The sequence below is a fragment of the Fundulus heteroclitus genome, chromosome 6 (genome assembly GCF_011125445.2).
Source record: "Fundulus heteroclitus isolate FHET01 chromosome 6, MU-UCD_Fhet_4.1, whole genome shotgun sequence".
NCBI lineage: Eukaryota > Metazoa > Chordata > Actinopteri > Cyprinodontiformes > Fundulidae > Fundulus > Fundulus heteroclitus.
Window position 1 is genome coordinate 27,738,130 of NC_046366.1, and position 24,175 is coordinate 27,762,304.

At 42.0% G+C, this 24,175-nt stretch overlaps 1 protein-coding gene and 1 long non-coding RNA gene across 28 annotated transcripts in view; one reads left to right on the forward strand and one right to left on the reverse strand.

Annotated features, from left to right (window-relative positions):
• epb41l3b (erythrocyte membrane protein band 4.1-like 3b) overlaps positions 1–24,175 on the forward strand; it is a 75,532-nt gene that overhangs the window by 3,444 nt on the left and 47,913 nt on the right. For 14 of the 27 annotated variants that reach the window (XM_036138491.1, XM_036138493.1, XM_036138496.1 and 11 more), the window contains exon 1: positions 14,219–14,349. The exons of 1 other annotated variant lie outside the window; for it this stretch is intronic. The gene's annotated coding sequence lies outside the window, so the exon portion shown is untranslated. Of the gene's footprint in view, positions 1–14,213; positions 14,350–14,406; positions 14,477–14,895; positions 14,982–24,175 lie in introns of those variants that run through there. 12 more of the 27 variants (XM_036138480.1, XM_036138484.1, XM_036138478.1 and 9 more) reach the window with 5 other exon arrangements.
• LOC118563481 lies at positions 15,070–17,519 on the reverse strand. Its single transcript, XR_004931244.1, has 2 exons — positions 16,594–17,519; positions 15,070–15,194 (listed from the first exon to the last, which is right to left on the reverse strand). It is a non-coding gene; the product is annotated as an uncharacterized LOC118563481 (long non-coding RNA).

The window sequence follows — 24,175 nt, forward strand, 5'->3', positions numbered from 1 at the left end:
GGAGCTCCTCCAGGGTCACCATGGGCCTTTTGGCTGTGTCGTTGATTATTGCTCTCCTTGCCTGGCCTCTAGGTTTGCCCAGATCCTGGTAGATTTGTTGTGCTGTGCCTTTTCCATTTCCAGATGATGGAAACTGGATTGAAAAATGCTCTGCAAGACGTTGAAAGCTTTGGATGCTATTAACTAATCTTCTTTATTAACTAATCCTCTTCATGTCTGCTGTGTTCCTTGGTCATCAGATTAAATAATGGGTGACTTTTCTGAAGGAAACTGATTGCGTTTGCTTTTTTTTCGGGGTATCAAAGTAAAGGGGCTAAATACAAACATGCACCGTATGTTTTGAATTTCTGTTTGTGGAAACTGTTGAAAACTGCATATCCTGTTTAGGGCTGGGCCTTTACGTTATCGTATACAATTTCTTTTTTTATCTTATTTTTACCATGACAACAATAAAATCCGATTAGTAACATCTGAAAATCTCATAAACTGTCAGTATTACCAGGGTTGGTATTCTAGCTATTTACTCCACTGTTGGTTTCTTCAGAGCATCAATAGATGTCCATAAATTCAAAAATATCATTATATGGTGTTACTGTGTTCCAGTTTAGTGATAAAAATCACATATTTATGTAACTTGTCTCCTGATGAAACATATTTCGGATATTGTTTTAATATATGTTACATTATTAAATGTGTTTTTAGGACAGTATTTGTATTTATGGGGCTATAATTGACATGAAGCCACAGCCACAAAGTTACCTTAACAGACTACAAGAAACTGGTTATAGTGTTTTATCACTTTTACTGTTACCACCATAGTCCCACGACATATCGTGATAAAATTCAAAGTCCATATCGCCCACTCCTAATCCCGTTTCCCCCACTTGATAATTATTCACTACTTGGTGTTGGTCTGTCACGTCAAAGTCGCAACAAAATGCATTCAAGGTTTTGTCTAACACGAAACAAATTGGGGGAAAGGTTCAAGCAGAATGACTATTAATGCAAATCAATTTAGATTTCGATTGTTTTTTTGTTTTTTTGTAGAGATACCATCATAAAATTGGAATTTTAGAAAAGCTTAATGTCTGCTGTGGTGTAAAACAAGCAGCGAAGGCAAGCAGACATTTCTGTTCTTTCACCCTCTAAGGACAACCGTCATAAAATATTATTTCTCAGGTTCGTGCTGTTTTGATTGACCGTGACCGCGTAATCAGTTCGCCATATGGAGTCGGCCTGAGCCTCTTCAAAGGTCCTGTTTGGTTTCAGTTTCTTGGAAGCCTTTTAGAAATCAAACCCAGAGGCGTCTCTCTTTGTACGAGCAGAAAAAAAAAAGCATATGATATGAAAAGCATATTAAAAATAAAAGTTTTCGAGCCTTTTGAAGAGCTGGGTAAACAAAAAGTTACACAACGTTGTGGTTTCTGCATATGGCCAGACTTTATGTTCTAGTAACACAACCCTTCTAATTAAAGCTGAAAATCGACTTTATGTGCAAGACACACCAGAAAGGATATTCCTATGTCATAAATTATGCAACTCTTGCTTTAAGTTGAAGAAGACGTTGCGGGCGACCATGTTTCTGGCGTGCTTTTTCCAAGCTGGTCCAGTGCAACACAGGAAGGCTGTAATTATGGTCGAGCAGCCGGGAATTCCTAAATTCAGTCTGAAAATGGAAGGAAGGATCTATATGAGCCACCAGGTAATGAAGAACTAGCATAGTTTGAGCAGTTAGGGTGGAGGCCATTAGGAGATCAACCTTTCAACTCCTTGAATATTGTGTTGAACTAAAATATGTGTTTAGATGAACTTTTTCTCTTTATTCTCTGCTAATTTCTTTCCTCTGATAGGAAAAACATTGCACCTCACAGACAATACAAAAAGCCTCATTTCGGTGACGTAAAGACTTAATTTCACAACATTTAGACCATTTGGGGGGCTTCTATGTAGAACATTAGCTAATTTTTCCTTTAAAGTGATGCGGTTGACTTATTGGTGAATTTCTGTCGCGGGATTTTACATCATTGTTCCTGCTGTCTGTAGAAGGCAAAGCAAAGACGATTGCAAATTAAAAAATAAAATAAAATTGGAGTGAATGAAATGCATGTAGATGCATAATGGCATTTTAAATCCCACTTTAGTATCATCATATTTAGAAAAATGCTCCATTCCAGCATCTGAAATGTTAAATTTCTTGTCGGACAATAAGGAAAGCAGTGGCAAGGTGTCACCATTTGGCCTTAAATTCAGTATAATTTAATTTATCTGTATGCAAAGTCCTTATGTAGTCTGGAAAAGTGTAGGATTTGTTTTCCTTGTCGCTCAGAAACTCAAACTTGCGAGTACAACTAGAGACATGCATTATTTAAAGGCATACACGTGCTTTTCACGTGCTTAGATGGAGATTTATCATTTGCATTTTGCGTTCCCCACACCTTGCTAATCAGGAAGGCATACGCTGATGCTGCTTTATATCTCCTCCTTTACCGTTTTATCTGAAGGGAGATAATAATTACCTTTCCAGCTTTGCAAAGGTTACAAATAAACGCCAGATTTACGACTGCCCCTGATAAGATACGCTTCCTACCAGCTACACGTGAGCAGGGCGTGCCTGTGACCAGCTTGAATTAATCTGCGGCGCTGGATGTGACATTGGCTCTTGGCAAAAGGGTACAAAATGCTGGAAAGGCTTTTCTAATACAGCGAGGTTTGATTTGATGACGGCGAGCTGGAGGTAGGGGGTTGATTTGGAAGCTTTGGCCCGGTTTGAGGCACTGAAATCAGGCTCTAATTTGGCTTGCACGTGGCCTGACCCGCAGCCTTTTGGAAGCAGAGCTGAGCCGGACAGTGGGGGGGAATAATGTTTTTTGTTTCTGAGAGTCGAAGCCAGAAAACTTCAAAAAGGGGGATTTATCACCCGCAATTTGCCTCAAAACGAATCAGTCCTAACTACCAGTATTGCATTCACAGCTTGGAAAGTAAAAACCCTACTAACAAATCCAAACGCTTCAAAGTTTTTGCTTTAAGGTTGGAGCTATGTCTCATGAAACCCACTAAATTGACCCTCTGTGAGGATACAAACAAATAAAGAGTTGTAATAACTTTCACAAAGTCTGGAGTGATCCTCGGGGATCGCTGCCCTGGACGTTTCTCCTCCTCTAAATTAGATCATGCGGGTTATTTGTTTGGGAAGCGTCAGAAACGCGCTCCCGTATAATTGTGTTTTTGACCAGGTGGCAGCTGAGGGCTTATGTCTGCTGCAGTGCAAATTAGATCACTCTAATGAGGTTCATAGGGTAACTCATCGTTGCCCATTTCCACAAGCTCACATAAACTCCAGACATTTGGAGAGTGAAATCTCCGGAAATGTATGCATTTTTTTCCTTTCCGGCTAAATGGCCCAAATGTCACAAAATCGGATTTATTCATTTGTACAGTATCCTTGTCTAATTAGCCTTTAACCAGGGGAACATAATATTCTCCGATGCAGCGGATGCATAATTGTGTTTTTGAGGATACAAGGCTACAAAAGTCCAGGGCAAGGGTTGCATGGCTCAGATGAGTACAGACTTGAACGCAGCAGAAAAAAGTGAAGACATAAGCAACCGCATAAGCTAAGTAGAGTCCAGAGATCACATGCTGTCGGTCTTTTGTGGAAATAATCATTCTGCTGACTGAGCTCTGTTCTGCCGGCTGGGACGTGTCATAAATGTCCGCGCGCGCTTATCTCACTGAGACGCCCAACTGTGAAGAAGGGAGATTCGCTTATATAGCTGGACACTTGGCAAACCTTTTTTTCGTTGACTATCAGCTCTCTGCGCAGATATCGATCCAATAAACGTTTCCTTTGGATCGTTTGTCCCTTTTGCGAGAATTTACTTTTATCAAGATGTTTGTGAATGCATGTCGCGCTGGGAGAGAACTGGCGTCTGAACGATGAAAGCCGCGTGTTTTTGTTTGGGAAAACAAAACTACTCTGAAAAAGAGTCACAGTCATTTTTGCTGTTTTAGGGTTTAATCACTCCTGCCACATTTAAACGCCACCAGAGTTCTTTCCCTCCCTTTGGTCCGGACCTTTTTTGGGGATGTACGCTTCTGGTGTGAATACGAAACAACTTCAACCCGAGCCGGCTACAGAAACCAGAAAAGCATCTTTTTGGGCTTCATAGGCCACCGTAGCAGTTAACGCTGTGCTGAAATCATACTTATTACTTAGCAACACTGATGGCAGAAAGCTGCGGCACTCCTTCAGTTTGCAGGGCTCGTTCTCCGACGCTGTGCCGAAATTAGAAATAAAATGTCTTGGAACCTGCGTTGAATGATTCGCTCTTGACCAGTGGCGGTTCTAGACCAAATTTACCAGGGGGGCCAAGGTGGGGCCATTGTTTTTTCACAGGGGCACAGAACAAAAAAATAAAAAAAACAACAATAAAATGGCAATATTTAACTGTGGAAAAATATTAAGTGAGCCACTTGTGGCTCTGGAACTGCAGTTTTCAGACCCCTGATCTAGCAGTTGAATACTTTGCCCCCAGCTCAATACAGCTAAAGCTAAACGTGAAACATCTTAAGTTTTAAATTCTTTTTAAGTACAGTAAAACTGTATAGGTAAAAAAATAATAATAATATTGGTCAATATGACCAATCAGTTATGGTGTTTTTGCCATTGCAAATAATTATGAGAAGTGTATTTAATATCATGTCTTTAGTACAGGTGCCATAACAGAGGCCAGTACCATTTCTACAGGGGCATGGGCCCCTGTTGGCCCCTGTCTAGAACCGCCCCTGCTCTTGACTCTTGATTTTAGCAGCTGTGAAAACAGCACAGATATGCAAAACAGAGGTGTCGCACGCAGGACTTCCATGTTAGATTTCCTCCGTTTCCTGGTCTGTGGTACGTCCCACCCCCTAGTTATTTCTGTCCAATGGGAGCAAGGATCTTCACACCTGTGGCTTTTTTTACAAGCTATAGTTAACTTGCAAATAGTGCAATGTAAAAGCAAACCGCACCAAATTAATAAAAGAATAAAAGTCAGACTTTGATCCGGACCAAATAAGCGGACCAAAGGACTTCCTGATATGAATACAGCCTTAGGTTAGTGCTGGCGGTCTCTTTGACCTCCATCTTTTGCTTCGTATAAGACACAAATTACACTTCCGGAATAAACAAGCCTTTTTTTTTGGCTTTAAATATCCATTTGCTCAATAAAGAGTTTGGCTTTGCAGCTAAATCTGGGATAGTAAATGTTAATAGAGAGTCTTGGATGAATGGATTCAGTCAAATCAAGCATGTTTCTCCCCAGGATGGATGTCGCTGGGGAGAAAGATCTCTAGGTTTCTTTCCTGGACCTGTTGCCCCTGTGACCCGATCTCAGATAAACGGAGGATGATGGATGGATGGATGGAGGGATAAAACGACTCTGGAGCTAAAGTCCATTTACATCTTGTAGGGTTCAGACTTTAACGCATTAATTTCAAGTGTAATTCATCACAAGAAATAACAGTTTTAATCAGAGCGTGCCATCGGAGCTGGTGTTGAACCGAGCAAATATGAGACGTCCAACTGCAAGAGAACGCAGAGCTAAATAGCGCTTCCCGCCATCGTTCGTTTGGCCCGTGGCTGATGGAGCGCAGCGCCGTGTAATGAGACTATAATGTGAAGAAACAATCCTGGACAGCGTGAGTAATTTCAACTCTGCTGTAGAAGGGTAAACTTCACAGATGATTACTACCGCAGAGCTCCAACGTTTAAAATCTAAGGCCACAGATTATCAGTGAACCAATGAGAGGGGAAATAAAACAGCTGAACAGCTGTTGGCGTCGTTATGCCAGCGTGCATCGAGAAGGTTTTTCTTGTCTTTTGTTTTTTTTTACTTGATTGCCTTTTTATGCCACGTTGAGACTGGGCGGCCGAGACACTGACAAAAATAAGTTCATACAGAGTGTTTTATTATTGCAATTCCACTAAAACCTTGCGATTGTACAGAGTGAAAAAGATGGGTTAAACACTTTTGAACATTTTAATGACAAGTATTTCATTTATTTCTCCAGTTTGTTGCAGGGTAAGGCGGCCTGTAAAGTGTAAAACTGCTGGTTTGCCTTTCTGGAGACATTTTAAATTGAACTACATCTGGATCTGGATGGTTGGATGAACCACTAAATGAAATCAAAGCCACAACATTCTTGCTTAAACTAATAAACTAAGGTACAAATGGGTATCTGCCATCATAAAATGGCTTTAAATGCAAATAATTAATTACCAAGTCTTTAGTTAAAGAATTGTTTTAATTTTGTCTGACCATTCGTTGTTTTTTCTTATTAAAATAGTCTTTTTTTGTTTTGATTAACTGTAGATACATTCATCGTAGTTGTTCACATGAAACATGTAAAACCAAGGTTTAGAGCGCGTTTCAAACCCAAGCTAAATGATTAATGCCCAGTTCAATTGATGGTCGTCTGTCTCTGCCGAAACGGAGAGCAACGACGGCAAGACATGATTAACCCTTAATAAATTAGATTAATTTGCTACTCGCGTTAAATTTACCGCTGTTAGTTATAGCTGACGTTCAGCAGAGACTCGCATGTCGGCGCAACATGCTGACAAAGTAAGTGTGTCTAAATTTCAAATTAAAGTGTTTTTGCCCATCGGTTTTCAAACCAGGGGCCAGGGGTTTTACCTGAGTTACAGGTGGAGAGCGGATGTTAGGGGCCTACTTCGGCTGCACAGATTGGGGTGTTTATGCACTTGTTGTTAAAGCTGCAGCAGCTACAGGTATGAAGCAGTGCTTAAAAAGCTTAACTTGCTTTCGTCTGTGTTGTGTTTTTTTTTTGGACTCTGTATGATCTAAAACAGTGTTGTTGTGGTTGAGCTTGTTGTTCCAGCCCTGCTACACATAATAAGAGGCTGCAGAGCAGCAGATTCGCTGTGTTTGTTATTACACTAAGCCTTTCTGCATAGCAGGCCCAGGTCCCTGTCACCGCTCAGGGAGTCTGCGTCTGCAGGAGGAGAATATCTTAAGATGTACTGCTCGCGTCTGGAGGTGTGTCGGCATAATCCGCTGCTCATGGAAGCAATTAGTTGGAGGAAAAAGTCAGAGGAGTGAGCGAGCTCCCACCGTGTGGCGGGAGGCGACACCCTAAAGCCCTCAAAAGGAAACGGCCCGCACTCTAATTAAGGCTTGCTCCTGTGATTTCACGTCCACACAAACACGGTCATATCAAACGGAGACCAGCAGATGTTTATTTTCTCCTGCAGTAATGCTCATGCGCTAACCACCTGTGTTTGAAACGCATGAGGCCGTGAGATAAATACTGCTAGCTCTCCTGCGTCCCTTGGCTTTTTTTTTTTGTGGCTTCTGATGTTATGTTTGCAGAACTTTGGTCGTGTCGGTGCAACCGGTGGAAAATCTGAGCGGGTTGGACATTTTTATCTTTATGTTTCGTCTTTTTCTTCAATTTTTATATGTTGTTTTAAAGTCATGAGAACAGTTTCTGTCCTTTTTGGCATAATTTGTTCCATTAACTCCCATTCAGAATCCATTTTTTCCCACTATTGCAGTTTAATTTTTATTTTTAATTCCCTCATGTTAAAATACCTTCTTAATTTCCTGTTTTATTATTTCCCTCTGGTTGAAGATAATGATAATAATCTCAAGATAATGATATTCATAAAAAAATAGGAAAAAATTCTGTCGATTTATATAATATTTGTATATATAAACAGACACCCAACAGCTAAGTTTAACACCTAGAGTATTACATTAAATTTAAACTAGACTGGTAAAATCTCACATTTCAGATATCTAAATAATTTATGAAAAAAAAAAAACTGATTCTGTAAGTTTTTAAAAACTTTTGTCATGAGAAGGCAAATCAATGCCGGTGACTTGTTATATTATCACAGATTTAAAAATCCCAGTGATGCCACAAAGTAACTAAATTATTATAATGAGGGTCTGTAATTGGGCAATGTTGGTATTTTTTTGTTAGAAAATGTATTTTAAACACATTAATTTAACCTCTTGAGAATTTTTGTAATAAACAAAAGCTTTTCTGTGTCTAAAAAAATATCAGTTTTTCTTGAAGCATTTCTTTCTCCTGACAGATCTGTAAATTATGTTTATAACTGATCAAGCGTTTGTGTTTCAAGAGAAACTATGTTTTTCAGCCATTATTCAGGCCACTAAAAGTCTGTTTGGACCAAACCTCTCAAATCTTAGGAAGTTAGTAATTCTGTTCCATTTTTAGTTTTGTCCCAGACCCGAGCTGTTTTTAAGGTTTGAATGTTAACGGCTCACCTTAGAGAAAATCGGATCATAAATTGAATTTGCAAATGCAGTTGCCTTGTCATTAGGTCTTGATCCCATCTTTAAAACACATACGGTAACCATATTTCAAGTCAAAAGAAACTGCACCGCACACCCGCTGTTGTCTAAAGCAGACTATTGTTTGGAAAAATTGGATTTTCACCTCCCTGTTGGCAGCATTTTGCTTCCAGAGAGTCGCATTGACTACTTAGTCTAATTCAACACTTTGCCCCCTGATTGCATTATTTCTGTGCAGTTCTTTTTTTTTTCTCTTGGTGGTTACAACTGTTTTCTCACAGCAAGAAGGTTTAAGTCCAAATCGTAGTTTGCATGTCTTACCAGTGCGTCTAGTTTCCTCAAATGGTTAAAAACTCATACTGATTAGCGTAACTAGGCACCCCCTAAATTGCCCTACATGCAAAATACTGTGTGGCTGAAGATGTAACATTGCATGGTGAAATGTGTCGGTGGTAGCATCATGCACCAGCATAGTTTTGTTTTTCCAAAAAAATTTTAAGCCCATGTACCATTTTCTTTCCACTTCAAAAGTATGTGCAATGTTGCATTGTTATATCACCAAAAGTCTGACTAGGATACATTTAAGTTTGAGGTTATAATGTGACCGTGTGTGTACATTTATTTCCTGCAATTTTGTAAGGCTCAACTTCACAGATGTAACTGACTTTAAAGATTCTCTGTTACATTCCACACATAATTCAGTCTAACCCAATCACATCTCTCGAAATAGATATGACTGGAGCTGTCTTTGTCCACAGACCGAACCCCGTGCCATAAATTACTCCGCTCCATTTGTACATATTTAACTTGTTCGTTCTTTACTGTACACTCTCGTTCTCATCTCTTGTTGAGTTCCCCACTGTCGGACAATAAAGGATATGTTTGTTCTCTTCTATTTGGGTGATTGTTTCCTAGTTGCAACAGTGCTGATTGGCAGTAAATTCTATACCGTCGGGAAACCTGTTTGTTTCCCCTTTAACGGGGCCATACTTGTAAGAAAAATGCTTCGGTGGGTTGACGAGCAGTGTTGGGTATGTGGGTTGCCTCCATGAAAAACTTGCTAGTAGCTTTGTTTACGTGCACAAAATTTCACGTTCGAATTAAAATGTATTCGGATTACAAAAAAATAAAAAACACATTCGTATTGTACCGTTTACATGCTCCCAATCAATCCGATCATAATGTGCGTGTATATGTACCAGGCTTTATTCAGAATAGAACCACTCTCACACGCGCAGTTATCAAATTCCCCTAAAGGAAAAAAAAAAAGACACAGAAGAAGAACTTCCATCTTTGCTGAACAACGAAAAATAGCAAACAAAACAGTATTGTACAAGTTAATTTGTCTTCCAAGTGCCCAAGCTGGACTTTCCTGAGAATCTAATTACACTTGAAACGTTACTGAATGAATAACAATTTTCAGCTCATTTAATGTTTCGAATAGAAAGGTTTTATCAGGGGTCCCGACAGTTTTGCTTTCCGGCGTATTTCCTCCAGTCACCAAAGCGGAAATGCGTCACCTTTACGTCGGACGCACATGCGTACTCAGGTCAGTTTGCCACGTTCAAAATAACTTGAGCCTGACGAGTGTTTACATGCATGTTGATCGGATTATCAGTCGGCATAAACCACTCCTTTCATTCGGAATACAATTTCATTCTGGTTGAGCTTCATCCGATCACAATATTGCGATTGGCTTGTTTGCATGACATAATCTGATAGGCCCTTTATTCCGATTACTTTTGTCCAAGTAAAGGTAGCTAGTGTCTATCTGCCAAGCTACTACTACTACTACTGCTGTGCTGGAGGAGGCCGTGTGTCTCTCACTAAGACCATGTTTACACAACAATGATCCATTGAAGGCAGAATTTCTTTCCTCATTTCTATCACCACATTTACATGACAATGTTCTAATTACACTCTCTGTTTACATGCAACTGTAGAAAAACGGTGTAATTTCCTCCCCCACACCACTAGTTGGCACTGTGTTCTTTGAAACTCAAAATGTGGATGTGTACAAACACTTTCCGCCAAAAAGCCGCCAAAGCTAATAAACATTTTCCTATGGACAGACCAAGAGGTTCAACTATTGCTTAAGGTGACTTTGAATTATAAAACCAGTAGATTTGGTCTTATTCAGAAGAGTCTGCAGCACAAACTGCCCTCCACTCTCCGCCATTTTTGACATTTTCTTCTTCTGTTGTACTTTTAAATTGTAGGCAGCCATTATGTGATTCCATTAATTTCTACAGATTTCTGTCATGCTGTTCATGAGCCCGGGATTCTCTGTAAGAAGAATTCAGTTTACACAATGGACACGAACAAATGGGTTAATGTGATGATTTGATTGAATTTGTTCACTCAAATGATTTGTTCATTTGAACGGATCGTTCATGAACGACACAGCACTACCACACAAAGCATGCCAATTCCTCCCCAAGAGAGATATCTTTGTTTTGTTTGGATCATATTTTTCAAGCCGTTCAGTTTTCTCTATTCTCTATTACGTTTTTATGAACAATTACGTCACAGTATCTGCTGCGGAACTCCTAAAGGCCATTGACTTTCGGCTTACCAATTCCGCAAATCCAACATTTTTATTTCTTGCAACGATTTTATAGTCCAAGCTCAAGGATGCCAAAGCTACAATTGGATAAGTCAAAATGTTCTGTTGTTGGCAGGGTTCCCGTAACCTGACAACAGCCAGCTGCATGTATCGCTCCGCCTAGCTCCACTCACATACATCTGGGACACGGCTCATTCAAAGTGATTTCCCCAACCAAATTTTTGGTCTGGCCAATCAGGACGCAGGGCGGGTGTTTCATGGATGTGACGTAGTGGAGAAGCCACCGTGAGATTCCAACAACAATGGCGGCTCGCATCGAGGAAGCAAGCGTTAGCATTGATGCTGCTATTTCTTCCGTGTTGTCCAATCTATCTGATATTGTTTCATTAAAAGAACATCAGAGAACGGCTCTGAAGGCTTTTGTTGGTGGAAATGATGTTTTCGCCCTTCTCCCGACCAGATTTGGCAAGCGGTTAGCCGCTAACGAGCGGTTAGCCGCTAACCGTTAGCAGTTAGCATGAACCATATTAGGAGACCTTTAGTCCTCAACGCGGTCGGCCCGGGATCGACTCCGACCCGCGGCGCTTTGCCGCCTGTCTTCCCCCCTCTTCCTGTCAGCTCACTGTCAATAAAACGCTTGCCACTACAGTGTTTCCCGCAGGAATTTGCTTATGTGAGGCGGACCGACTCGCGGAGCGGGTGGGCGGACGACACGTTTTCCCCGGACCGGCTCGCGGAGCGGAGGGGGGGGGGTGGACGACACGTTTTCCGCGGCCGCCTCGCCAAGATAGCGCTGCGGGAAACCCTGCACTAGACCCGCAAACACATAAAAAAAAAAAAAGTTTTTTTTTTCCGGCGTCGGTCTCATCAGCGTCACGGTTTAGCTTCGGTGTGAGTGGTTGAAATAGCACGTCGATAAAGATGACAGACAAGTGGCTTATCCAATCATATGCAAGGAGTTTTGATAAGGCCCAGCCTTCAGTAAAGGCAATGCCTATGGCGGTGTCCCAGATGTATGTGAGTGAAGCTAGGCGGAGCGAGACATGCAGCTGGCTGTTGTCAGGTTAGGGTTCCCGCGGATCCTTAAAATGTCTTAAAAGGCATTGAATTCTGTAACTTAAAACTAAGGCCTTAATTGGCATTAAAATGTCTTAAATCAGTTTTTCTTAGGTCTTAAAATTGTTACCAGGTCATAAATAGGATTTTATTTTTGTAATCCTTACCAAACAGTAAAATAATTGACACAATTATATTTTTTTAAATATACTGAACGGCTCAATGTAACCATTATTGGTTCCGTCCCAATAACGGAACCAATAAAAACCGGACCATAACTGGGAAAAAGAGTTGGCACTGGTTATGTTGTGGTTTTTAAAACTGATTTATAGTTTATTTTAGTAGGGAACAAAACAAAGTTTGTGAATTCAGTTCAGTAGTTGTTAAAAATATATCTGTAATTTGTGTTTTTTAGTTTTCTTCCTATATGAAATGTTTTTCAAAATTTTAAACATGTCTACTGGGCCAGAAAGTAATGGTTTATGTTAAAATAAACATTTGGGTAAAGTTGTCGCAACCAGTTGTTTATCGTGAATTTGGTCTTAACATTTTATTTCAAGTGGCATTAAAAAGTCTTGAATTTAACTTGCCTTATGCTGTAGGAACCCTGCATTAACCTGCACAAAATTCATTACAATGTCGCCTAGCATGCTACAAAAATGGCCGAACGGGATGCGACCAGGATGGGAGGGCGGGGTCTGAAGGGCCTGTTTTGCCTTTAAAGAGACAGCACCAAAAGAAGTTGTTCTCAGACGCATTTCGAACAGGGGTAAAAAGCCGGGCTGTGGGGCAACAATAACGAGGAACTCAAACCAAAGCATTGCTGTTCCACTTTAGACCACAACTGAACGATTTAAATGTGAAATGGAAGGCGTTGAAAATCACAATATGTCCCCTTTAAAGTGTAACTCAGTATGAGATTGGGCGGAGTCAAGGCTCTGACACTGGACTGCCTTGACCCAGTCCAAACCAGCACCCGGGTTTACTAGTAAAAGCTAAATAAATCAATGCTAAGCTAATTAATTGCTAACCGGAAAAACGACAGGACCGTAAAACTCCCCATTCAAACTCCAGCTCGCTACAGAGGCACAAGACGGAGCTGCTTTTATATCCCACAGCAAAGGCAGGATTTAAATAAATATGCAGTAATTTGTCTGCTGGTCTCTCAGTTTGATATGGCAGCACTATAAAACAACCATGTTGACAGGTTATTAGCAAAGAAAAAAAAGTTTATTTGGGGGTGAGTGACCCTTTAATGTTGGAGATATGGGTTTGGCGTTGATCACAAAATCTTTTTTTTTAAGATGAGATAAGATAGAACTTTAGGTGCACAAAGGAGAAAAACGTGCATGAAGTATATATTGGTCAATATATATATATAATATATATATATATATATATATATAGATATGATCTATATATATATATATATATATCTATTATATATAATTCTATATATATATAATATATATATATATAGCTATAATATATGAAATGTTTGACCAATCTGTATAATCGAACCCAATCTGTATAATCTGATTGAATTTGACTTTGTAAAGTGCCTTGAGATGACATGTATCATGAATTGGCGCTATATAAAGAAGGTGAATTAAATATATAGTGGATGGGGGGGGGGGGGGGGGGGGGGATATCAAAATGTGACATGGTTATTGCACAGTTATTGCAGTGTACAGGATTATTGTACAGGTTATTGCACAGTGTATCAAATAGTTATTCCAGACCTTTACAGTCGTATGGCGACTTGAATAACTTCTGTATATCTCATATACATAGACATAGACAGCTTTATTTCTTATTTTGTATGCACAAAGTGTGTACAGAACGGAATTTCGTTTGCATACAGCTTGAAAAAAATCACAGTAAATTGCACTAATTTTCAGGGTAAAGATGCAGCAGCGATTTATGTAAACAATTGAAATGTAAAACAATGTAACAATGTAAACAATAATAACTTCTGTATATCTCATCTGTATATCTCTGCATTGAGATAATTTCCAATGTTTGACGAGCCTTTTTCCAGCGAGTGCGACATCGCCCCATACCATCACACTCCCTCCACCAAAAGCTGCTGTCTGTTGTTGATGGGCTCAAACCCTCTAAAACATTCTCCTAACACATGTGGCGCCATTTAAGGGGAAACAAACATAAAAATAAATAGATAAATAATAATAAGTGTGGGTGAATTATTGGCGGCGCTGCCAACATAAAGCCCCCCGGCTCTCCTGATATCCCACAATGCCGCTCTGAGCCGCGCAGAGGAGCGTGATAGGCTGCTGAGGAGGGGGGGAACTGCAGCGCAGTCAGCGCCGCTGTCAGGAAGCAGAAGCCCACTCCGAATGAATGCAGCTCCCTGAGACCAGCTGAGAGAGGACGCTCCGTCTGGTAACCGACCCCTCCGTTATTTTAGCCGCTTTGTTTTGGCTGTTTCACTCTTAGGCGCGTCCCTGCGGCGTTAAGGTGTTGTTGTTGTTGCTCTGAACCCGGACCGGGCCGCCGCGGACGCGCGACGGTAACTGTTTTCACAGTATTCAGGCGGAAAAAGAAGAAGAAGAAGTGGAGTGGTCGTGGCTCCGCAGGTCGTGAGGGGGAAAAAAAAAACACGGGTTATTAACGTTCATACGCCATCGCTCCGGCCGTCTACGTCTCCCCTCTGGTCCAGACGTAGAGGCCGGGACGATGCTCGCGTGGCGGCCGGTTGTTTTGCGGCGCAAAGTCCGAGTTTGGCTCGACGCGTTAAGGTGAAGTAAGCTAACGTGCTCAAGTTTCAAGACAGAAAAGTGTGGGAGGTAGAGGGAGGAGGGGGGGGGGATAAAACTGCACCCTTTCTGCCTCTTTAGGCGCTGATTTACACGGGAATCCACAGGACAGCCGAGTCACCGTCAGCGGACTGGAGGCTGGGGGTTTAGACCGTTACGGCGGTTATAGAGCAACGTTAGGGCCGGTAGGAGCGACGCGCCGGGCTGTGTTTGATCTGCAGTGCGGTGGGCGTGGCTTCAGGGCGGCTGGATGACACGGTCCGGGTCCTCTTTTTTTTTTTAGCATCCATCCATCCATCAGGTTCTGCAGGATGCGGCTCGCCGGCTCCGGCTGGACGGGGCGGTGTTTTTTACATTAAAATGCGCGGGGAGATGCTGTTGCGGTAGGGCAGTGGGAAATATGGCGGGCCTTGTTTTGGGGATGTGTGCTGGTTGATCCACTCAGGTTGCGCCATGCGACTCTGTCTGCATCTGTTGGGGGAAAAAAGGTGGAGATCTGGGGAGAAACCGTATGATCGGTCCACGGTTCCGGTGGAGAAACACCCTAATCCGTCTTTTTATATATATATATAGTATAAAACAACAACATGCGCTGTAAATTAGCTTTTCTGTACTTGCATAAAAAAAGCTTTCACTCCTAAACTGACTTCTTAAAACCACTATAAATGTATAAAAGTCAATACCTTAGTTTGGTGTCTTGGTAAAACCTGGGTGTACGGTTACTCAGATTTCCACAGCTGCAGTCTTTAGAAGTGGAAATTCAGAGTTAATTTACGTGCCTCCATTGTGTCGCGGCACATAAATGAACTCTTATTAATTTAATTAGTGAATGGAATAATTAAGTGACAAGTCTCTAAAACTGAGAAGCTGTAACCTTTTTTTTTAATCTACAGAGAAAATTCTTAGATTTTCATATATTGTCATGAGAGATTCGACAAACTATCTTTAATAAAGTCTTTCAGTGACTAATTATATTCCTTTAGCGCAGCCTGAAGGTCACGTTGGTTGCTTTAGAATACGAGTAAATATAAAAAAATCACAGACATTATTTGGCCTTGAAATAAATAACACCTCGGTTTGCATTGTTTTCCAAATTATGCTGTAGTGATAAACTCTGGAATGACTCTATAAAGCATCTCAAATCTAATTTTAAGTCCAGACTTCCACTCTGCCGCTCTAAAACCATTGTTTCTTCTTTTTGTTTTTAACTCATTGGAGGTGAACTTGCTGTTGTGCTATTTTGTGTCCACAGAGGGGGAAAAAAACCTGTGGGTTAGCCATGGTTTTAGCCAAACTGTCTGACGAGATACCTTTTTTTTTTTTTTTTGCAAATCTCCTTCTTATTGCCACGTTTTTAAACTGAAGTATTGAGACCTGCTGGGCTTTAGATGTTGTTCAGGTTTCTGACGAACTTTTGGAGTAACTTTGGTATGTCAGCCTCATATATGCAGCCATTGCCTGAGCTTCACTGCAGTCGGAAAGCCTTAGAAATTGCTTTAACCTTTCCGGACTGAATGTTTAATTTCTTCGGGAATCCGTAATGCGAGGTCCTTTAGCCAGAAGAGTTGTTCAGGGCGATTTGAACTAAGTTTTACCAAAAATGTGACCACATTTAAGTCATTACTTTAAGGGCGTAGGCCTGATATGTTGGTTTTTCTTTTTTCCATATAGGGGCCAGGTTGGATTGGAGAGCGTTTTCCCTTAACAAATAAACCATCTTTAAAAAGGAGTTTTCTAATCATTATTAGTTTTGCTATTAAAATTTTGTGTGCAACGCATCAGGATGAAGTCGGAGCCCCCAGATAGGAGATGTGAGGCTGCCTCGTAATAAAAACGTCTTGTTGTCCATATGAGCTAAACTGCTTATTACCAGCAGACAGCGTTAGCAGACGGCTCACAGCTGATTCGCAGCTTACTCATAGTTAATCTTATGAAACGTGTAATGCCTTCTGGCGTCCCTCGGCTCCTCTGGAAGAAGTCATTAGCTTCTCATCAATATTCCCAAACCTTAGCCTTTTAGTCGTTGGCGTTTAGACATTTGCTTCGCCTCTGTCGGCGTTGACTGCAGCGTTCCACGCTAACGCCGACTGGCAGTCCAGTCCGGTCGGCTTTCCCCCCCGTCGATCCCCCTAAATGCCTCGGTGCAAAAAAAAATCAGCAATGCTAAGAATGTAAACGCAGCAATGTGAGCTGACAGGATTTATGGCCTCCTCAGCAAAAAGAAAATGTGCTCTGCTTTGAGTCACCTTCACGTGACCAGACTGCCTTCCCCAAAACCTGCGGTCAGACGCGTCGCCTCGCGCCGCTTTGGACCCAGCCTTAAATGAACATGTCTGGATTCAGTGGCTACATATCTACTGAATACCCAAACGCATGTAGTTATACCCGCGGACTCCTGCTTTCTGATGGTTAGCATACAGGAAATGACTGGACTGAACCTGTTGCCAAGTTTAGCCGCTCCTCTCAGCAAGTTTTTGTGTAAAGAAAAAAAAAAAAACATAATAAATACAAAAGGCTGCCAACCACAGAGGTTGACTCTCGTAGGACAAGCGCCGTCGTGGTCAGCGTTTGCTCTTTTTAAAAGTGAGAGCGCTTTGCTCTCCTTCCATTGTGCCCGTGCAGCTGTGGAGAAAAAGCAGCTGCAGTGTTTTACGAGCTGCTTGCACATGTGCAGCTTTGTGCGTGTAACGTGCTAAAAGGCCGTGAACTGTGTGGGAAAGCAAACAAGACGTTCGGCCTGCGCCAACGGTTTGCATGCCTCTGAATGGCGCTGGGCCACACGAGCTTACAAGCTTCACCGTGACTTAGACAACTTTTTGTCATTTTGTATGTAGAGTGCATACAGAATGACATAGGGTTCTTCAGGTCACCAGGGACACGGGGAAGTGGGAAGTATGTAGCAGAACTGCGTTTAATAATATTCTCTGGATTTATCTGATGATATTATTGAATATATTGTTGTTCATGGATGTTCTCATGCGAACAGACAGCGGAGAACTAGCAAAAATTTACAGTTAGGACAATATAGCTGTTATATAAGGACCTGCAATTGCATAGGGAAGTGGGTGTGTGGGATTTGAACCCAGGACCTTATTCCTGCAAGGCAACAATGGTAACAACTGAGCCACTGTGTAGCCCAAGTTGTCTTTTTCTGTTTTTTCTTTTTTAAAGCAGAGCAGCAGCCTCCTGCATGGAGGATGTGCCGTATTTTCCAGACTAAAAGGCACACTTAAAACACGTCATTTTCCTCATAACTTCATGGTACGCCTCATAATGCGGTGCGGTGCGCCTTATACGTGGAAAAAGACGCACAAAGACACGTTAATTCACAGCGCCGTATGGGCCAAAAAATACGGCACCGTTGATGGTTTGTTTCAGACTGGCTTTACTGCCTGACAGCAAATATTGAAACGTCGGTAAACTTGATCAGCTAAGAGAAAGCTTGGCTGCATTAAAACACTGTCCGTTTGACTTATTAGAAATTTAACGTGTGATAATAAGTCTTTTGAAATTAGAGCTGCCGCATGCGCAACTGGGATACTGATGTCGAATATTGAGATAATGATATTTGCTGGCTTCCCGTCTCCACCGCTGTGAGCTTTAGCGTCTCGGCCTCAGGCATCGGGTTTGGGAATCAAAGGAGGTAACGATCCTTTTAAACCGGCCGTCTGCATTGTTGCTGTTCACGACCTGACTGCATGGCGAGCGAAAGGTATCAGGCGAGCAAACGCTGGAACCGTCATGGTCGTGAGATCGGGCACTTTGATGATGTGATTCCAGTGTGTTGTTCAGCTCCAGTAACGCAGAGAACATCTTAAACAAATGAGCTCACTATTCTGGCATTAGGCAAATAGAAACAATCTTTGTAAGCCTGGCTGACCTGAAACGGAATAAGTTGAGTGTGATTTATTATTATTTCACATTTGGTTTACGCAGTGTGTTAATATCTGATAAATTACAGGTTAATTACACAGCAGTACCCGTTCTCTAAAAGTCTTGTCCCTGAATCCCTCCATCTGTCCAGACCTTCCCCGTTTGGTTATTCGGTTATCTTTGCCGGTCCCTTCATTGGAAGCCTGGCCTTTGCAGACGTGGCTTTCATAAATTTGCCCAGATTTTGACACAAAATATGGGGAGGAAATCCCCTGTGACTCCTTCTCTCCTTTTTTTCTGCTGAGTCACTCTCTGCCATGTGTTTGGCCATTGATTGGGTAATGGATTGTCTGTGCTGGGCTCGTCGGTCGCCCCAATGGTCTTCATGCTACATTTGACGGTCAGAGCGGCAGAAGAACGTTCCGCCTCTATTTACTGCGCTGAAGACAGGCCACAGTTGTTTAAACCGTGGCTAAGTCCCGTGCTTTAGTGCGTTTTTAAACGCTTGCTCCACTTTTTGAACCAGACAGTATGTCTGGCAGCAGGCATTGATCCATTGGGACTTTATAATTCGGATTAATTTACACTTTCCTGTGCCTGCCTTCTGATTTCTGAGGTCAGCTTCTCTACACTTCATGTAATCCCTAAACAGAGCCGCGCCTCTGAAGAGATATTCGTAGACCTTTTGGCCGCTGAACAGTTGTCATTTTTGAGTGTCCAGCACAGACTCGTGGTTTCCCCTTACAGCAGCCCATTCCTCTGTGACAGCTGTCCGCCCTGCCGTCATGCGGAGGGGGTCTCGGCGTGGACTTGAGGGAAGCCCCCCCTTCGGCAGGATCAACCTGGGTCCGGGGGGTGGGAAGAGAACGGGGCCCAGCTGGGATTTGTTCCAGCTAACTGCTAGCCAGCACAAGTGGCAAACGCCTGGACGGCACGTTTTGGCGCCAGCGACCGGTTAGGCGACGCTGCTTCGCTCCGTTCGGCCTCACCGTCAGCAGGGACACGAGCACGGCATCCGGCTAATGTCTCAGTGGATGTTCGGGGGGCAGGCGGGGGGCAGGCGGGGGACGGCGCGGGTCTCTGGGAATCTACTCCTGTAATCATGTAGATGATTCTCGTCAGATGAGTTTGTTTCAGGAGTGGTTTCTGCCTTCCTTTGTCCCCATCTTGAAAATCAATTTAACATGAAGTGACACTGGCTGGGTAAAAGCCAATTAAGGGCCTAAAGTGCCCCTTAATGCACTGGATTCATTTGTTATGGACATTTTTAGTTAAATTTACTTTACATTGTCTTCATCCTCACATTATTAGCAGAGGACTTAAACGTTTCTCTGTCAATCCTATCTGGTCATGTTATAAGAGTATTTTGTTTTGTTTCGCCCTGCCATTTTACAACCTCCGAGACAGAACCAGGCCTGTAGATGTTCTCGACTGCCCTGGACCGGTCAACAAAAAAGTCCAAAATCAAATATCCTTTAAAGTGTTTCCTGCTTTAACTTTGAAGGCGACTGCTTCTGCTCCTTTCTTTGGGTCTACGTTAGCATTCTCGTGCGTGCACCAAAGATACTTATGCGAAAGATGGTCTTTAGCCATATCTGGACTCTAGTAGGAGCCGGACATGTATATGGTTTTTGCGACACCAGTGTGTGCATTATTAATATAACAAAACTACAGTTTGGAAGGAGGCATTTGTTCATTACAATGGGAGATAAACGCACACTTTGCATGGTGATAAGATATTCTGCAGTAGATTCCCCCCCGTGTCGACAAAGACGATGGTGCCCGAAACGTCAAAGGTCCCAACGTGGTGGAAGCAATTATATCACCCGGGTTCTCCGATCACAGCTTGAATTAACACCGCCTGATTAAACATGCAGTGACGTGCAAATACTTGTTTTTCTAAAATATATTTATCAACAGAGACAGTAGGTTTTCCTTTGCTGGTATGAACCGCAACCGTTTAGTGTACAGCTTCACTGCCTAATTATCGGACCCCCAACGTTCATGGTTACTCCAGTGGCCCTCATTTCTTGCCCGTGCTGCAACACATTTAGACTCAATGCTGACTGTGTAAAGTTTGCAAAAAAGTTGAACAGTATCTTCCCCCTTCACCCTGAAAAGAACGTGGCTCAGCACTTTGGTTTTACTGAGAAAATAATTTCCGTAGGACCAAAACGGATATGGTTTACCACTGTAAATGGCTCCGTGATTAAAGAAAGAGCAAATAAGCATAAACGCCGCCCACCAGCTGTTGAGCACAGTGGTGGAGGGCTGATGCTTTGGACTTGGGTCCCTTGCAGTCATTGACCTTTGACTCCTCCAATGCGAGGCTGGCTGCTAAAGCCCGGCCAAAAGTGGGCAATGATGGCGGAGCCAGAAAGGCTGAACTAGTGCTGAGATGGTCGAGTTCAACTCCGAGCTTTAGAGCTTTATCTTCTGAGTTGTGCAGAAAGAAGTTTACACAAATCTCTCTGATTGTGGCGAGAGATGGATGTCATAGTGGAGATCGTTATTTTTAGGTCATTGCTTCTGAGGATGGTTTAATAAGCTGTTGAAATCCTTGTTTTACAAGTAGAGATTCTTTTCCCTTCTTAGCCCAGGGAGGAAAAAAACGTATTGCATTAGTTATAGATCAGAGTTGGTGTTTCATTAAATGTGAAGTCTTCCTGTGTGCTTGAGAATCTGCGTTGAAAAATGTGCAGAACTGCAAAACTTTCATCGAACTTAGACGTTCAAACTTCTTCCTCAAGCAGGCATTGAATGGGTTTACACCTTTTGTCCGTGCTTGATATTAAAGCCGGCTGTGCGGGCACGATCATCGGCAATTCAAGGGACTAAATAGGTTGTGAATGCAGCTTTTCAATGTGCAACGCGTGTGCCAGTCCCATGTGAGGAGCAACACATAGGACTAGTGTTCAAGCTGTTGTGTGGCCCTGTGAAGAGCGCCTGTCACCAATGACTGAACGTATTCTTGCTCAATTTCTATGGTGCTAAGATGTTCCTCTCCTCCCCTCCCTCCCTCCCTCCATAGTTCCTGTTTTTTTTTTTTTTTTGAGGGGGTTAATGGATGCAAAGGTCGACTGTGCAGCCATCCTCTGTCAGCCGGTTCCTAGGTCCGCCCAACGTGACAAACAAAGACGCAGCAGAGGTTATGACTGCAGATTTTGCCTGAGGTTCAGCTCAGTGGTGGCCTTAAAGCCCACTTGGAAAAAACAAAACAAAACATGTTTTTAATTCTTTTTGAAAGTCAGGGTTGGAATGTTATCTGTTTGCTCATTGATTCGTTCACATTGATTCGAGACACGGCGATCTTTATAGGGTTTTTATAGCATCAGAGGTTGAAAAGAGTCTGATCAGCACGTTGCATTCGCCGACCCTTGGACGTTAAGACCCGTCCCTCCTGATTTCACTCAAGAGTCCAGATCTCTTGCTGCTTTGAGTCAACATTTAATAGCTTGCTGTACTCAAGTTGTTTTGCCTCTTGATTCCAAAACTATTCGTAATCCTTTTGTTAATTAATTCCAGGGGGATTCTAGCAAGCAGCTCATTAGGAAAGATGTGCTTTGTTTTTGGCCTTTAAAAAATAATCCCCCACCAAACAACATGTAGTGAGTTGGATGAAACAAATAAAGTTGCAGCACATTTAATTCATGGATTGAAGCCGTGGAAAATTGACATGACGTTGTTGCGGCACTTAAAGATAACTTAATCCAACCCTTCTGGGTTTTTAAGCACCCCTCCACCCCCCCGCAGAGATGTCGCAGTTGTTTTCTTTTTTTAGTCAGCACGTCGACATTTTCGGGGATCACCTCGCTCCAAAGTGTTGTTGACGGCTGGAAGTCACAGATCCTCCCCACCCCGGCGTTAAAAACAAGTCCCTATAAATAGAGCTGAGGGAGAAGCAGGCCAGCAGCAGAATGACAGGCATTTGTACTACCAGCCTCAGCACAGGCGGATCGTAAAGCATCACACATGCACCCAGAAACGCACGCCTCCCTCGTCCCCACAGCTAACTGTCTGGGCAGTCTTCATGAAAAGCGGTGATGACTTTCTTTCCTCACTCGGTTTTTTAGGGCCTTTGCACCACATCTGTGACCGTTGTTTCTGGTGACAGAGGGAAAAGGTTCAACTGTGAAAGACGAGTCGTGGTGTCGCTTAGATACTTTGGATTCCTGTGGGTAAATTCTGCAGAGAAACATGGAAGCAGCGCTCGTATCCGTATCATTTCTCTGTAGTGATTTATCTTTTCACATTGGAAATAAAACCCTGTTCTATTTGTGTGTGTAGAACATATCTGGATTAAAGCTGCCCAACCATGGATGATGTTCGGTACCTTAATTTATTATTATTTTTGTTTCGTATTAGTACGTTGTGTTTTTATTTTATAACTGATTAGGCAATTGACCTAATCCAAATCCATCCATATAAACATCCATATGTCCATTCATCTGTCTGTTAATCCATGGGTCGTCCATCATTCTTTCTCTCTCGTTGTAAATGCTTGAAGGTACGGATTTGGGCAAAAGTAAGGGCAGCTTTGCATTTCTTTTATCTTAATTCCTCTCCAGTAATTAATTCTAATCATGAGTGAATTATAGGATATGCACCAAACTGCTCACAGAGCAGAATCAGCTAATCTTCCCTTGATAAGCTCTGATCTCTGTTAGCCACAGGTTTAATTATAAAACATGCCAATTTTTGTTCTATAAGTTTATTTACTAGCGTCATGTGCTTTGGTACAATCTTTTGAGTTTAATCGAAATCAGATAAAAGTTGGGGATGAAAAAGTACAAAAGGGGATAATGGTGTAATTCCTCTGTTTCTTTTGGTTTGAAAACTACCTTTATCAAGGAACCTGCTGTAGAGTTCTTTGCTTTTATCCGTTATATTCCTTAGAGGAAAAGAGTCGGCTCAAATCTGAATAAACAGGTCAGAAGTCAAAGAAAAATCAGAAATCAGTATTGCAGGGCAAGCATGTAGCCACAGTGAACAGTTGATTGCATTGTTTGGTTAACTTTGAAGCAATGCTTCGTTCAATCTGGGATGGTTGTTCTTGATTAGGGCTTGACTTGATTCTCGTTCAGAAACCTAAAATTGGGCGGGTGCTGGAGCTACTTTCTGGCCAATTCACAGTAAAGCGATTAATCTTTTGTACTTTTTCAGGCAAAAATACTAGCCGATTGAATATTTACTGTTAATGTTTATTTCCCTACCCTTTTGACACTGAAAAAACGACCACACCGCTGATATTGCTTCTCTGTTTCAGTTAAGCACCCAACGATCCTTCACTGACTATCATTATCACATGCCCAAACAAATATCTCATGGCCAATGCCCTCCATTTCCTTCCCTAAACATACACACAAACAGCATCAAGATATGAAAATAATCAAGCTATTAAAACCAGGTCAGTTTTACTTATCACACCGATATGGATATGTAAAAAAAAAAATTGTATTGCCTCATACCAATTTATTGTGCATCTATAATTATTATTCCATTTAGAGCAATATCTTTGGAGTCTGCATTTGAGATCCAATATATGCTTAAATTATTATTATTTTTCTGATATTTTCTGA